The 13,067-nt window shown below is 47.2% G+C and overlaps 1 non-coding gene and 2 pseudogenes across 1 annotated transcript; all 3 read left to right on the forward strand.

Annotated features, from left to right (window-relative positions):
* Positions 1-5,361: 5,361 nt before the first annotated feature.
* Positions 5,362-5,434, forward strand: trnat-agu (transfer RNA threonine (anticodon AGU)). The gene has a single exon. It is a non-coding gene; the product is annotated as a tRNA-Thr (tRNA).
* Positions 5,435-11,207: 5,773 nt separating this feature from the next.
* Positions 11,208-11,359, forward strand: LOC125966220 (U1 spliceosomal RNA; annotated as a pseudogene).
* Positions 11,360-12,661: 1,302 nt separating this feature from the next.
* LOC125966163 (U5 spliceosomal RNA) lies at positions 12,662-12,746 on the forward strand (annotated as a pseudogene).
* Positions 12,747-13,067: the final 321 nt, after the last annotated feature.

Genomic DNA, 13,067 nt, shown 5'->3' on the forward strand with positions numbered 1-13,067 from the left:
ACGTCCCACCAGGAACAGAACTTCCAAACAGTAGGACAATTAACATAATTAGGACAAATTGGTTTTATTTTATTTAGACCCACTTACATCTAATACCTACCTGGATACTTACCTCCGATTGGAACCACGCGTCTGGTCCGCGGACCACGCCCACCTGAAAAAAAAGCAGAAAAAATTGACAAAACGGAATAACACAAAAATATGAACAAAAGTCACCAAATGTTTTCAATAATATAATTACAAATTTGCAAAAACCCAATACACATATATAATCCACCTACCTATGTATTATTTACCTGTAGTTTGAACAGCAATCCGAGATCCTAGACCACGTCTACTTGAAAAACAAAATACATCAAAAACATTAAAAAAAACAATTAAAAAACATTAAAAAACAAAAAACAAAATTAGTATGTTTACATTATTCTACAATACCAATTCCAAGTTGACCAAATCATAATTATTTTGTTTATACCCAATATGAAGGCTAGTTTAATTATGAAAATTAATTGGAAAATGCAAATATAAGCTAAAACACATTACATTTCTAAAACGAAATTTCGAAAAACAAAAAAGATTTAAAACTTCAACCGAGCTGAGGGTATAAAAGGAATCCGCAAGGCAAAGAGCCTTTAGTGCGAATTTGGACTGCAAGCAAGACACATTGTTGCACCTTACAAAACAAAAATAGTTTTTCATATAATACATGTGTGCCAGACCTGATGAAGGCTTGAGATAGCCGAAACGTTGTCAGGGCACACATTGCATATTGGCCAGAATAAATCAAAAAAGAAACTTTATTTTTTTTAAAAAAAACAACTTTATTAAATATATAACAAAGGCAAATTCTAGATCCACAGCCATGGATCAGGGTTGGACGACGGTCCACTATGGCCGACGCCACCGCGTTGCCCGCCGGAACCGTGAGCTGGGGGCTGATTGGAATCCCGGATGGATGGACCGTGCTTTTGCCTTTCCCTCCTCCAGGAGGGGGGGCTCCCACCATAATCCTAACCCTAACCCTAACCCTAACCCTAACCCTAACCCCTAACCCTAACCCTAACCCTAACCCTAACCCTAACCCCTAACCCTAACCCTAACCCTAACCCTAACCCTTATCGATCCGACGTCCGATTGGAACGTCGCCTCACTTTTACGTCCGCCCTCTCAGCAAGGGATCCTATATAAGCCGAACCAGCTAGTGTGAAAGCAGTTGCGTTCGTTCTGATAGATTTTGATCTAAATTAGCCTTGACTAAAGACGAAGCAGTCACATGAATTAACGGAAAAAATTGACAGCCGGACTGGGACCCGGACTCGGACTCGGTGGTCAAGAGGCCGGACTCGGTGCAAAAATCCGACCGAGTCCACAGCCCTGGCTCAAACCTCATTGAATAAAGTACATAAGCAGACAAGTATATTCACATATTAAATAAATAAAAGAAACATTTTAAACATATAATTATACCTACACACCAAATCAATAAAGAAGACATAACTAGACATTTTTGATAAGTGGTAATGAGAAAGGTTTTTATAACTTTATGATCTGATATATATATTTCTGAGCACTTTGAAATAACAAATGTTTTTTGATATATTGCCTGAATAGCTTAATGACCCTTAAGGAACTGTTCAATGCATGCCTGATGATTTTCTAAATCACGGACACTGCCAAAGTCGTCTAAAAATGTTCAGTACTTGATTGTATCTTATGTTTTGACTAATTCTAGACACCAGTTTTCGATTACTACTGAACGTTCTGGACAGAGGGAAATATTTTGCCTAACAAAGAAAAGATATGGTTGAAAGCATGATTAAACTAAGAATATGATGACGTAAGCAAGTACATGGAGATCAAAAGAACAAACAAACAAAAACATGGTAAGTGGTGAGTACAAACTTTGCATGGTCAGGGAACATTAATAAATAGGTAGATGATGTCACAGCCAAAAGCTCACATAATTCCGTACAAAATGACAAAATTGAAAGAATGATGAATGGATGAGGTGGAACAGTATATGTGCAAGAATGTTTACAGGAAGGTCACTTGGAGATAAAACCAGCAGGTGCCAGAGGGAGACAGCCAAGCCAAAGACGATCGTCAAGGCTGAAAGACGGAAAGGACAACAACAGCCCCCACAAATCGAATCTCCCATAATCAGCACCCAACCCCACGGAACCAGCTCTCACCGAACCAGCACCCACTCCCATGGAATCAAACTCTCCTGTGAACTTGCCCCACCCCAAAGACTCATCACCCATCAAACTCGGCCCACACTGGCCGACTGAATATAAGCTGACCAAAGAACCTTGAAGGTGGCCTTTTCTGAATGGAGACTTTGCGCTCTTGAAAGGCCCAGCGCTGTATTGTACTTTCCTGAAGACAGAGCTTTCTGAACAAGAATTGTGATTGAACTCAACCAACCTGTGTAAGTCTAATTTCTGCTTCAGTGTCTTAGCATTTTCCTAAATCTGAAGAAATCAAACGAGCACACAGTGAGTAAATTGGATAACTGGTGATTGGCAATGACTTTTGCCGTGAGGCGCAGATAGTGCGCTCCCTAAATTGTGGACAAAATCCAACAGGTGCATGAACTCAATCTGTTCTTCAACAGATTTGATTCCGCCTCCCCCCCACCCCTTCACCTCGCTCCGCATCTTTTTCTACCACCTTCGACACTCCAGCCCCCCCGCCAGCTCACCAACCCCCTCCCCCGGAGTCACTCTTCTGTCTCCTGTCTCCACTCCATCACCCCGGTCTTCCGACATCCCCCTCTTCTTTACAGATCTTCAGGTTCACTTCAGAAAGATCAAAGCAGGGAAGACCCCGGGCCCAGACGGCATCTGGCCGAGACTGCTCAGGGATTGTGCGGACCAGCTGAGTGGTGTGGTCAGGTACCTGTTCAACCTAAGCCTGAGCCTGAACAAGGTCCCAGTACTGTGGAAGACCTCCTGCGTGGTCCCTGTACCAAAGGTGCCATGCCCCAAGGAGCCTAACCACTTCAGGCCTATTGCCTTGACTTCCCACCTGATGAAGACTATGAAGAGGATCATCCTGGGTCACCTGCGTTCACTAGTGGGAGCGCAGCTGGACCCCCTGCAGTTTGCTTACCTGCCTGGTGTTGGGGTGGACAATGCATTGATTTATTTACTGCACAGAACACTGCTTCACCTGGAGGACAACAGGAGCACTGGGAAGATCATGTTCTTTGTTTTCTTCAGCGCTTTTAACACCATCCAGCCGTCACTGCTTAGGGTGAAGATGGAGAAGGCGGGTGTGGACCAGTGCCTGACTGCATGGACAACGGACTTCCTCACCAACCGGCCGCAGTTTGTGAGGTTACATCGCAGTGAGTCCGACGTGGTGCACTGCAGCACTGGTGTCCCCCAGGGTAGGGTGCTCCTTTCCTTTTCACCCTGTTCACGTCAGACTTTACCCACGACACCGCACACTGCCAAATCCAGAAGTTCTCCGACGACATGGCCATTGTTTGAAATGTCGCAGAGGGGAACGATCTGGAATATAGGTTGGTCATCAAGGACTTTGTCAGCTGGTGTGAGCTCAACCAGCATCAGGTGAACAACACCAGCAAGACGAAGGGGTTGATTGTGAGCTTCGGGAGGACAGCACCCATCTTCACTCCAATGAACATCCAGGGATCGGACAGTGAGGTAGTGGAGAACTACAAATTCCTGGGTGTTCGCCTTAACAACAAACTGGACTGGACTGGACTGATCACACCCATATCCTGTACAAAAAGGGCCAGAGTCGCCTCCATCTGCTGAGGAGACTGAGGTCCTTCGGTGTGTGCAGGGCTCTCCTCCGGACCTTCTATGACTCTATGGTAGCCTCGGCCATCATCTACGCTGTGGTCTGCTGGGGTGGGGGCAGTAGTGACCGGGACAGGGGGGGACTGAATAAGATGCTCAGAAGAGCGAGCTCTGTTCTGGGCTGTCCCCTGGACTCCATTGAGGTTGTGGGTGAGAGGAGGACGTTGATTAAGCTTAAATCCATCATGGACAACACCTCTCACCACCTCCATGAGAGTGTGCGGTTCCTGAGCAGCTCCTTTAGCGGCAGACTTTTGCACCCTCGGTGTAGGAAGGAACGGTTCCTCAGGTCCTTCATTCCCTCTGCTGTCAGACTTTACAAAATGCATGCCGCCTGATAAAATGAATGTGTTTCGTCTCTACTAGCAGCACTTGTGTTTATCCTTGTCTGTTATTTACCCTTTTTTGTAATTCTGGCACTTGTTTTATTCTTGCACTCGTATTATTATTGCACTGATATGCGCTGCTGTGACAAGTGAATTTCCCTGCTGTGGGATGAATAAAGTTCAATCAATCAGTCAAGAGTTGGTTCAGACTGAAGTCAAGTTTTTGATTTCAAAGCATGACACGTTAAATTGACTATGAAAGGGATCGTCTGATCCGAAGTCAGGTGCCTTATCCATTAGGCCACATCGCCATGTGAAATACTCCATGTTTTCAGTGTGGCCTTGATAAGACTGTTTAACGGTTCCCAACAAGCAAGGATGCCCAATGTGGGAACCGAACCCACGGCCCTGAGTTTAAGAGTCGCATGTTCTCCCCACTGAGCTAACCAGGCTTTTCGACCTTGGAATTGTTTCATTTTTTCATTTTTTTTTGAATGGGTTAGGGGAAATAGAGAAATGTTTTAAGTGTGGCCTCTGAAACACATCTATTGATAAGACTAAAGAATCAAAGGTTCCCGACAAGTGTGGGCTGCCCAATATGGGGATAGAACCCACAACCCTGAGATTAAGACTTGCATGCTCTACCACCTGAGCTAACCAGGCTTCTCCTAATAAGAACTGTTTCATTCTTTCACTTTTTTAATGGGTTTGGTTCACGAAAACCAGAAGCCACGTTTTAAATCTGGCCTCTGAAACACATTCGTTGATAAGACTAAACATTTAAAGGTTCCCAACAAGTGGCAGCTGTCCAATGTTGTCTCTAGTTGGAAACCCCAGCCCGAGTTGGAAACCCTAATTGGAAACCCTTGCCCCAGTTGGAATTCCTAGTTTGAAACCCTACCCGGAGTTGGAACCCTAGTTGGAAACCCTAGCCCTAGTTGGAAATGCTGGCTCTAGTGTGCAATAGAGAAAGCATTTTTTCTTTTGGTTTTTGTCACTTTGTTGCACTGAAAATGGAGATTGGGGGGGAGTCAGCACAACAAAAAAGAAATCAGAAACCAAAACCTTTCTGACAGTATAGAAAAGAATAATAAATAATACATAGAATAAGGTTTACTGTCTGTGAAGTTGAGTTTAATTGAAATGGCCAGTGGTTGAATCAATTTTACAGTAAAATAGCTCTGTAAAACCAACTATTCATGGCCTCGGTAGCGCAGGCGGTAGCGCGTCAGTCTAGTAAACTGAAAGTCGTGAGTTCAACCCTCACACGGGGCTATGTCTTATTTAGTCCTAACCCTAACTCGAGCCCTTGTTGGAAACCCTAGCCCCAGTTGGAAACCCAACTTTGAGAATGGTCAGACAGAAGTACCTTTTTCTTTTGATGAAGTTCAGTTTGATGGAAATGGCCGGTGGTTGAATCAATTTTACAGTAAAATAGAATTTTAAGACAGGTGCCACAAATTCTCGTTGGCGCAGGCGGTAGCGCGTCAGTGTCGTAATCTGAAAGTCGAGAGTTTGATCCTCACACGGTGCATGATTTATATATATTCCAACCCTAAATCTAGCCCTACCTGTAAACCCTAGTCCTAGTTGGAAATCCTAGCCCTAGCCTAGTTAAGTTTGATCAAAATGGGCGGTGGTTGAATCAATTTTACAGTAAAAAACAATTGCATAAATTGCAAATGCATAGCCTCGTTCGCGGAAGTGGTAGTGTGTCAGTCTCATAATCTGGAGGTCGTAAATTCGACCCTCACACAGGGCACACTTTTATATAGTCCTAACTCTAGCCCGAATTGGAAACCCTCATCCTCGTTGGAAGCCCCAGTTGGAAACCCTGGCCACAATTTGAAACCTTAGTTGGCTTCCCTAACCCGAGTTGGAAACCCTAGTTTCAGAATGCTCAGACTAAAAGTCACTTTATCTTTCTGTGAAGTTCAGTTTGATTGAAATGGCCGGTGGTTGGATCAATTTTACAGTAAAAAAGAATTGTAAAACTGTAAATGCACAGCCTCATTAATGCAGGTGCTAGCATGCCAGTCTCACAATCTAAAGGTCAAGAGTCCGGTCCTCAGGTGGGGCAGACTTTTTATATACCTAGTCCAAACTAGCCCTAACCCTAACTCTAGCCCTAGTTGGAAACCCTAGTCCTAGTTGGAAACCTTAGTTGAAAACCCTATTTTCAGTAGGGAGCAGGTTGCTCAGACTAAAATAACTTTTTCTTCTTTTAAGGGGTAGGGCAGCAAAGTAAGCAGGGATTGTGAATATCAGCAAGCACAGGTTGCTCAACTGGAGTCAAGAGAAACAAATTAAAACTTGTACATCAGATGAAAAATGTGCCTCTTTCTTTTGGCTTTTGTCACTGACATTTGGGGTCACCACAACAAAGATCAAAACAGCACAAAAACAGTTTACCTATATTTTGTCACGTCTCGCCCCCAACTGCTCCACTATGTGTCTGTCTTGGTTTCTGTCTGTGTGCTCGCCCCTCCCCTCCTGTGTGCCCATGATCAGTGTGATTGTTCCCACCTGCCTCTCGTTACCTGTCGTGTATAAAAGTCCTGTCTGCCCCTCTCTCCCTGTCGGATCATTGGTTTTGGTTTTGGTTGCTGTCGTTCGGTGTTGGCGTGCTGTCTTGGTGCCGTCGTGTCCTGCTGTCTTCTTGTTTCACGTCCCGGTCAGTCAAGTTATTGTTTAGGTCATGTCAGTTTACCGAGTCTGTATTTTGAGTTGCTTCGGTGGACCCTGGTCCGGGCTGCACTTGGTCGTCCTGCTCCATGCTCCACACCCGACCGTGACAGAATGATCCGACCATCACAGCGGCCAGCGCTTGGACCACCCTTCACCACCAGCTCCCGCTGCGACGCCCGATCCACATCCGAGCATGTTCCAGCGCCATGGGCTTGCAGCCGCCATCGGATCTTGCTCCAGCGACGCCGGGCTCACGGCCGCCATCGGAATTCCCCCCCCGGCGCCATCAGCTCTGCGACCGTCGTCGGACTTCGCTGCCGCGACGCCGGACCCGCGGCCGCTATCGGAGTGCCCCCCCGGCGTCATCAGACTCACGGCCGCCATCGGGCTCCACCCCAGCGTCGCAGGACCCGCGAACGTCGCCAGACATCCAAGCCAGCTGCGTCGGACCCGCGATCGTCCCTGGCTCCGCTCCCTCTGCTGCGGCGCGTGATGGCTCTTGCCGCCGCGCACAGCCCCGCCTTCCGAATGTCGCCGATCACTGTACGGACTTTGTGAGTGGCCGCCGATCGCGGTACAGACTTCCCAAGGCGCCGCCCCAGTGCGGTTGTGTTTCCCCGAGTTTCCGCGGAGTGCGGTTCTGTTTCCCCAAGTCGCCGCCCGTGTGCTGTTGTGTTCCCCAAGTCGCCGCCCGAGCGCGGTTCTGTTCCCGAAGTCACCGCCAGAGTGCGGCTCTGTCCCCTAGGTCACCGCCAGAGTGCGGCTCTGTCCCCTAGGTCACCGCCAGAGTGCGGATCTGTCCCCGCAGTCACCGCCCGAGTGCGGATCTGTCCCCGCAGTCACCGCCCGAGTGCGGTTCTGTCCCCGCAGTCGCCGCCAGAGTGCGGATCTGTCCCCGCAGTCGCCGCCAGAGTGCGGATCTGTCCCCGCAGTCGCCGCCAGAGTGCGGATCTGTCCCCGCAGTCGCCGCCAGAGTGCGGATCTGTCCCCGCAGTCGCCGCCAGAGTGCGGATCTGTCCCCGCAGTCACCGCCAGAGTGCGGATCTGTCCCCGCAGTTGCCGCCAGAGTGCGGATCTGTCCCCGCAGTCGCCGCCAGAGTGCGGATCTGTTCCCCGAAGTCGCCGCCAGAGTGCGGTTCGGTTCCCCCAAGTCACCGCCCGAGTGCGGTTCGGTTCCCCAAGTCGCCGCCCGAGTGCGGTGCGGTTCGGTTCCCCAAGTCGCCGCCCGAGTGCGGTGCGGTTCGGTTCCCCAAGTCGCCGCCCGAGTGCGGTGCGGTTCGGTTCCCCAAGTCGCCGCCCGAGTGCGGCGCGGTTCGGTTCCCCAAGTCGCCGCCCGAGTGCGGCGCGGTTCGGTTCCCCAAGTCGCCGCCCGAGTGCGGCGCGGTTCGGTTCCCCAAGTCGCCGCCCGAGTGCGGCGCGGTTCGGTTCCCCTAGTTTTTTTTTTTTTTGGGACGTCGGGAGACGTCCCTTGTGGGGGGGGTTCTGTCACGTCTCGCCCCCAACTGCTCCACTATGTGTCTGTCTTGGTTTCTGTCTGTGTGCTCGCCCCTCCCCTCCTGTGTGCCCATGATCAGTGTGATTGTTCCCACCTGCCTCTCGTTACCTGTCGTGTATAAAAGTCCTGTCTGCCCCTCTCTCCCTGTCGGATCATTGGTTTTGGTTTTGGTTGCTGTCGTTCGGTGTTGGCGTGCTGTCTTGGTGCCGTCGTGTCCTGCTGTCTTCTTGTTTCACGTCCTGGTCAGTCAAGTTATTGTTTAGGTCATGTCAGTTTACCGAGTCTGTATTTTGAGTTGCTTCGGTGGACCCTGGTCCGGGCTGCACTTGGTCGTCCTGCTCCATGCTCCACACCCGACCGTGACATATTTTCCTCTTTCAATTTGATGATACACTAGACATGAATACCTGTTTAGATTTGAAATCTTATCCATTAGGCCAGATAGCCATACAGGAAATTCTGACAAGTGATAGCAGTGCAATGATTTTTGAGCATATACAGTAAATCTACAGCCTAGATTCAAGTGGAGTTAACTGACTGGATCAGAAGATTAAGGGGTTCAAGTCCCTTCGTTGTCAATTTAATGAATGTCAAGAGGAAAGTAGTGGATAATGTGTCTAACATTAAATAATAGTTTTTATTTTGTTTCTGCATTACCCAATACATCTCCTTCACATTGTGACACATTCTCCCATTATCTGTCTGTGTTAGGTAGAGAAAAAGATTTTAAAGGAAAGGTAAGTATTGTTGTGTTGTGTTTTGTTGTATTGTGTGTTGTCATTACCGTATTTTCTGGACTATAAGTCACGTTTCTTTTCATAGTTTGGGTGGGGGGGCGACTTATACTGAGGAGCAACTTATACGTGATTTTTTGTCACAAATTTTCAAAATAAAAAAAAAAACGAAAAATGGATAAACGAACCGTGATGTAGCAAGGGATTACTGTAGTTTGAACTGCAAGTGACATCAGCGGCGCGGCGGTTGTTTACTTAAAGGACAAAGGATTCGATCACGGGATGACGAAGATGACGAAGGGCCCCATGTACTACCGGCATCTTTAGTGGCTTTGCTTGTAAGTGACACAGAGGACGGAGAGTTTTTTTTTTCCCAATGATCATCACACACACATCTGGGTGTGGTGAGATTTGTCCTCTGCATTCAACCCATCCCCGTGTGATTTTGATCCATCCCCTGGGGGAGAGGGGAGCAGTGAGCAGCAGCGGTGCCGCGCTCGAGAATCATTTGGTGATCTAACACCCAATTCCACCCCTTAATGTTGAGTGCCAAGCAGGGAGGCAATTGGTCCCATTTTTATAGGTATGACCCGGCCGGGGTTTGAACCCACAACCTTCCAGTCTCAGGGCGGACACTCTACCACTAGTTTGAAGGATTTAATGATTTGGAGTGACACAGAAGGTTTGAAAAACTATTATATGTTTCACGCACACCCGGTCCTATTCTATGGAGCTCTCTTCGACCTCTGTGGCTGGAAGTGCCACCTCCAGGGATGGAAGTCCACGCTGCCACACGCCTGGAAGTCGATGCCGGTGCTTGGGGCTGTGTGGCGGTGAACTGTTTATGTTATTGTTATTTGATATATTTGTCATTTTCAAAACTTGTTCAGGAAAAAAAATGTTATTCAGTGGTAATGTTGGACGTTTTCAATAAATACAAATTCATACAGTTTTAGGGTTCTCAGGTTAAAAAAGGCAATGCATGCACGGGGGCCCCCAGGGCTGCGTGCTTAGTCCATTGCTCTTCACCCTGCTGACGCATGACTGCACTGCGACCTACAGCGACAACCGCATAGTGAAGTTTGCTGACGACACGACTCTGGTGGGTCTCATCACGAAGGGCGACGAGACTCGGTACAGGTCGGAAGTTGACCTTCTGACCATGTGGTGCAGGAACAACAACCTCCTGCTGAACGTCAATAAGACCAAGGAAATCGTTGTTGACTTCCGGAAGGGTCACACAACACACCTGCCGCTGATCATCGACGGTGCTGTGGTGGAGTGGGTGAGCTGCACCAAGTTCCTGGGGGTGCACATCAGTGAGGACCTCTCCTGGTCCGCAAACACCTCGTCACTGGCAAAGAAAGCTCAGCGCCGCCTGTACTTCCTGCGGAAGCACGGGCGTGCATGTGCTCCTCAGGCAGTCCTGTCTACATTCTACCGTGGCACCATTGAGAGCGTCCTCACCAGTTGCATCGCTGTCTGGGGTGGTAACTGCACTGAACAGAACTTGAAGGCCCTGCAGCGCATAGTGAATACGGCTGGTAAGATTATTGGTGCTTCGCTCCCCTCCCTGAAGGACATTTACACCTCCCATCTCGCCCGCAAGGCAACCTCGATTGCCAGAGATGTGAGTCACCCGGCTCACTCTTTGTTTGACCTTCTGCCCTCTGGGAAGAGGTATAGGAGCCTGCGCTCCCGCACCACCAGACTCGCCAACAGCTTCTTTCTCCAGGCTGTTAGGGCCCTGAACTCGCTACCCCCTTCTGCGTAGCGTGCGGCACTGTTGCGCTATTTTCTGGAATGTCTGCTGTACGCACACTTGCTCCTTTTTTTGCTCCTCTTATTTATTTATTTATTTGTTGTGTTATTTATTCATTATTTATTCAGCACGCTTTTGTTATACTTGTTTACTTGTTTGTCTGTTGTGGGCCATGTCTTGTCACCATGGGATAGGGGGGAACGAAATTTCGGTTTCTTTGTATGTCTTCGGCATGTGGACAAATTGACAATAAAGCTGACTTTGACTTTGACTTAAACAGTTCTACGAATCCTGTTTCATCCACTGAGTGTGTATGTGTGCCACACGTTTTTAGCAATTAAGCCCGTGACTGAAAATGGCGTGTGCGGTAAAGACGTCGGCCCATGATCAAGAAGGTGGTTCACCCCATGTGAGGCTCAGCCATTGCACTACGGTTGTGCTGACCTCTGCAAATTCCCCTACTGTGTGAATCTTGACTCTATTATTTCTGGTAGTGGGGGACTGTGTTCGCGCTCTCCTCTGGTCTTTCTGATGAAAACAAAAATTAAGCGCAGTAGTATGCACATGGAGTTTAAGTCTGCGATGCTGTGACACACTGAACGCTTTTGATTATGTAATTAACTGTACTCTGGAACTGTGTGTCAGGGTTCTCCAGATTATTCTTATCGTATGATTATTTTGGAATGCAGCCTGTAATAAATAACCTAGCTAGATTAGTTTTATGCTTATGTTGGAATGCAACCTGTGATAAATCACCTAGCGTGTCCCATCCTACACAAAGTCGTAAAACACCCCTTGCTATGTTTTGACTAGAGGTCAAGGGCTTTCTCTATTCAGTCCACTCTTACCCCCACCCTGTTTCTCTTAATAAAAATGCTCTTGCAGGAGGCGAGAGTCAGACCTCCATTCGAACATCGCTGTACGCACAGCGACGAATGGACTCTCCACCTGCAGGTGTCTAAAGGGACTTACTCGTCTCCCGTGTGGTTCTTGCAAAATAAGTTGGACTGAGCGAATCTCTAACACTGTGCATTTGCTCGTTAAACTGTATTCACCAAATTAGCAAATGCAAAATAATATGTAATTACCACGTTCCTGACTCGTCATATGATATGAACGTATCAAAACCTTTTTGTCGGCTGTAGGTCTGTCTTTTTAAGAATGCGCCCGATTGTTGTTCCTCATACATCACAAGTATGGATTTCTAGAAAACAACTTTTACTTTCTAAAGTAAAATGACAGAAATATTTTCTAATGTCAAATATCAAACGCCACCAACGCAGTGGAGGTGAATTACACTCCAAACCATGCCAGCAACGTCAAAAGCCTCAATTATTTGCGACACAAGGGAGACATAGAGCATTTCCGAAGTTTGAAAAATCATTTGAGAAATTACGATCGTATTTTGTTTCCCGATTTGTGTTGAATAAAGTTATGAAATTACAAATTTTCAAATAAAACACAGGGATGGGATCATTTCCCGTTCTCTCAGACCAAAAGTACACGTACCAAGACATACAACTGTTTTTACCATCAATAATCAAAATAGACGCCCAATATAATTGAAAGAACGAGCGCCATCAGTGTTCGATCAGATACCTACAATCCTGTGCGCCAACAATGTTTAAAGTAAGTAAGACATTAATGAACACAAAATACTCGTTTAAACATTCTATTTTGCTTGAGTCCTTGTAAGTATAGTAAATCCATCAACTTCTATTGTTTGTATTAGAAGGAATGGTTGCTGCAATTTGAGTGTGAGACCGCCTGTGAATTTAGTGAGACCAGCAGTGGGGTGGCCCGTTTTGACTCAGATTTTCAGATCACTCGTTTCTCTTCAGATCGAATAAATCTTTCGCCTTTTACTAAAGATTTCTGTGGAGAGGAACAATAAAGAGTATACCATTTCCGTGGAGAGGAACAATAAGAGTATATCTCAATTTGTTGATGCTCTGCGAAAGAATATCAATATTGCAACGGATAGCCGCCTATATCATACTCCGTGCAACAATCATACGTTCACATAATTTATACCGGCACGTGTGAACATGTTCACATAAACAGAGAAATTATGCCGAGTGCAGACAGACAATCACGTTTAAAACCTCGTTTATCATCCATCCATTTATCCATCCTATTCCGCTTATCCGGGTTGGGTCGAGGGGGAGACAGCTTTAGGAGGGACTCCCAGGCTTCCCTCTCCCCAGCCACTTCATCCAACTCAACCCG

The sequence above is a fragment of the Syngnathus scovelli genome, unplaced genomic scaffold (genome assembly GCF_024217435.2).
Source record: "Syngnathus scovelli strain Florida unplaced genomic scaffold, RoL_Ssco_1.2 HiC_scaffold_32, whole genome shotgun sequence".
Lineage (NCBI taxonomy): Eukaryota > Metazoa > Chordata > Actinopteri > Syngnathiformes > Syngnathidae > Syngnathus > Syngnathus scovelli.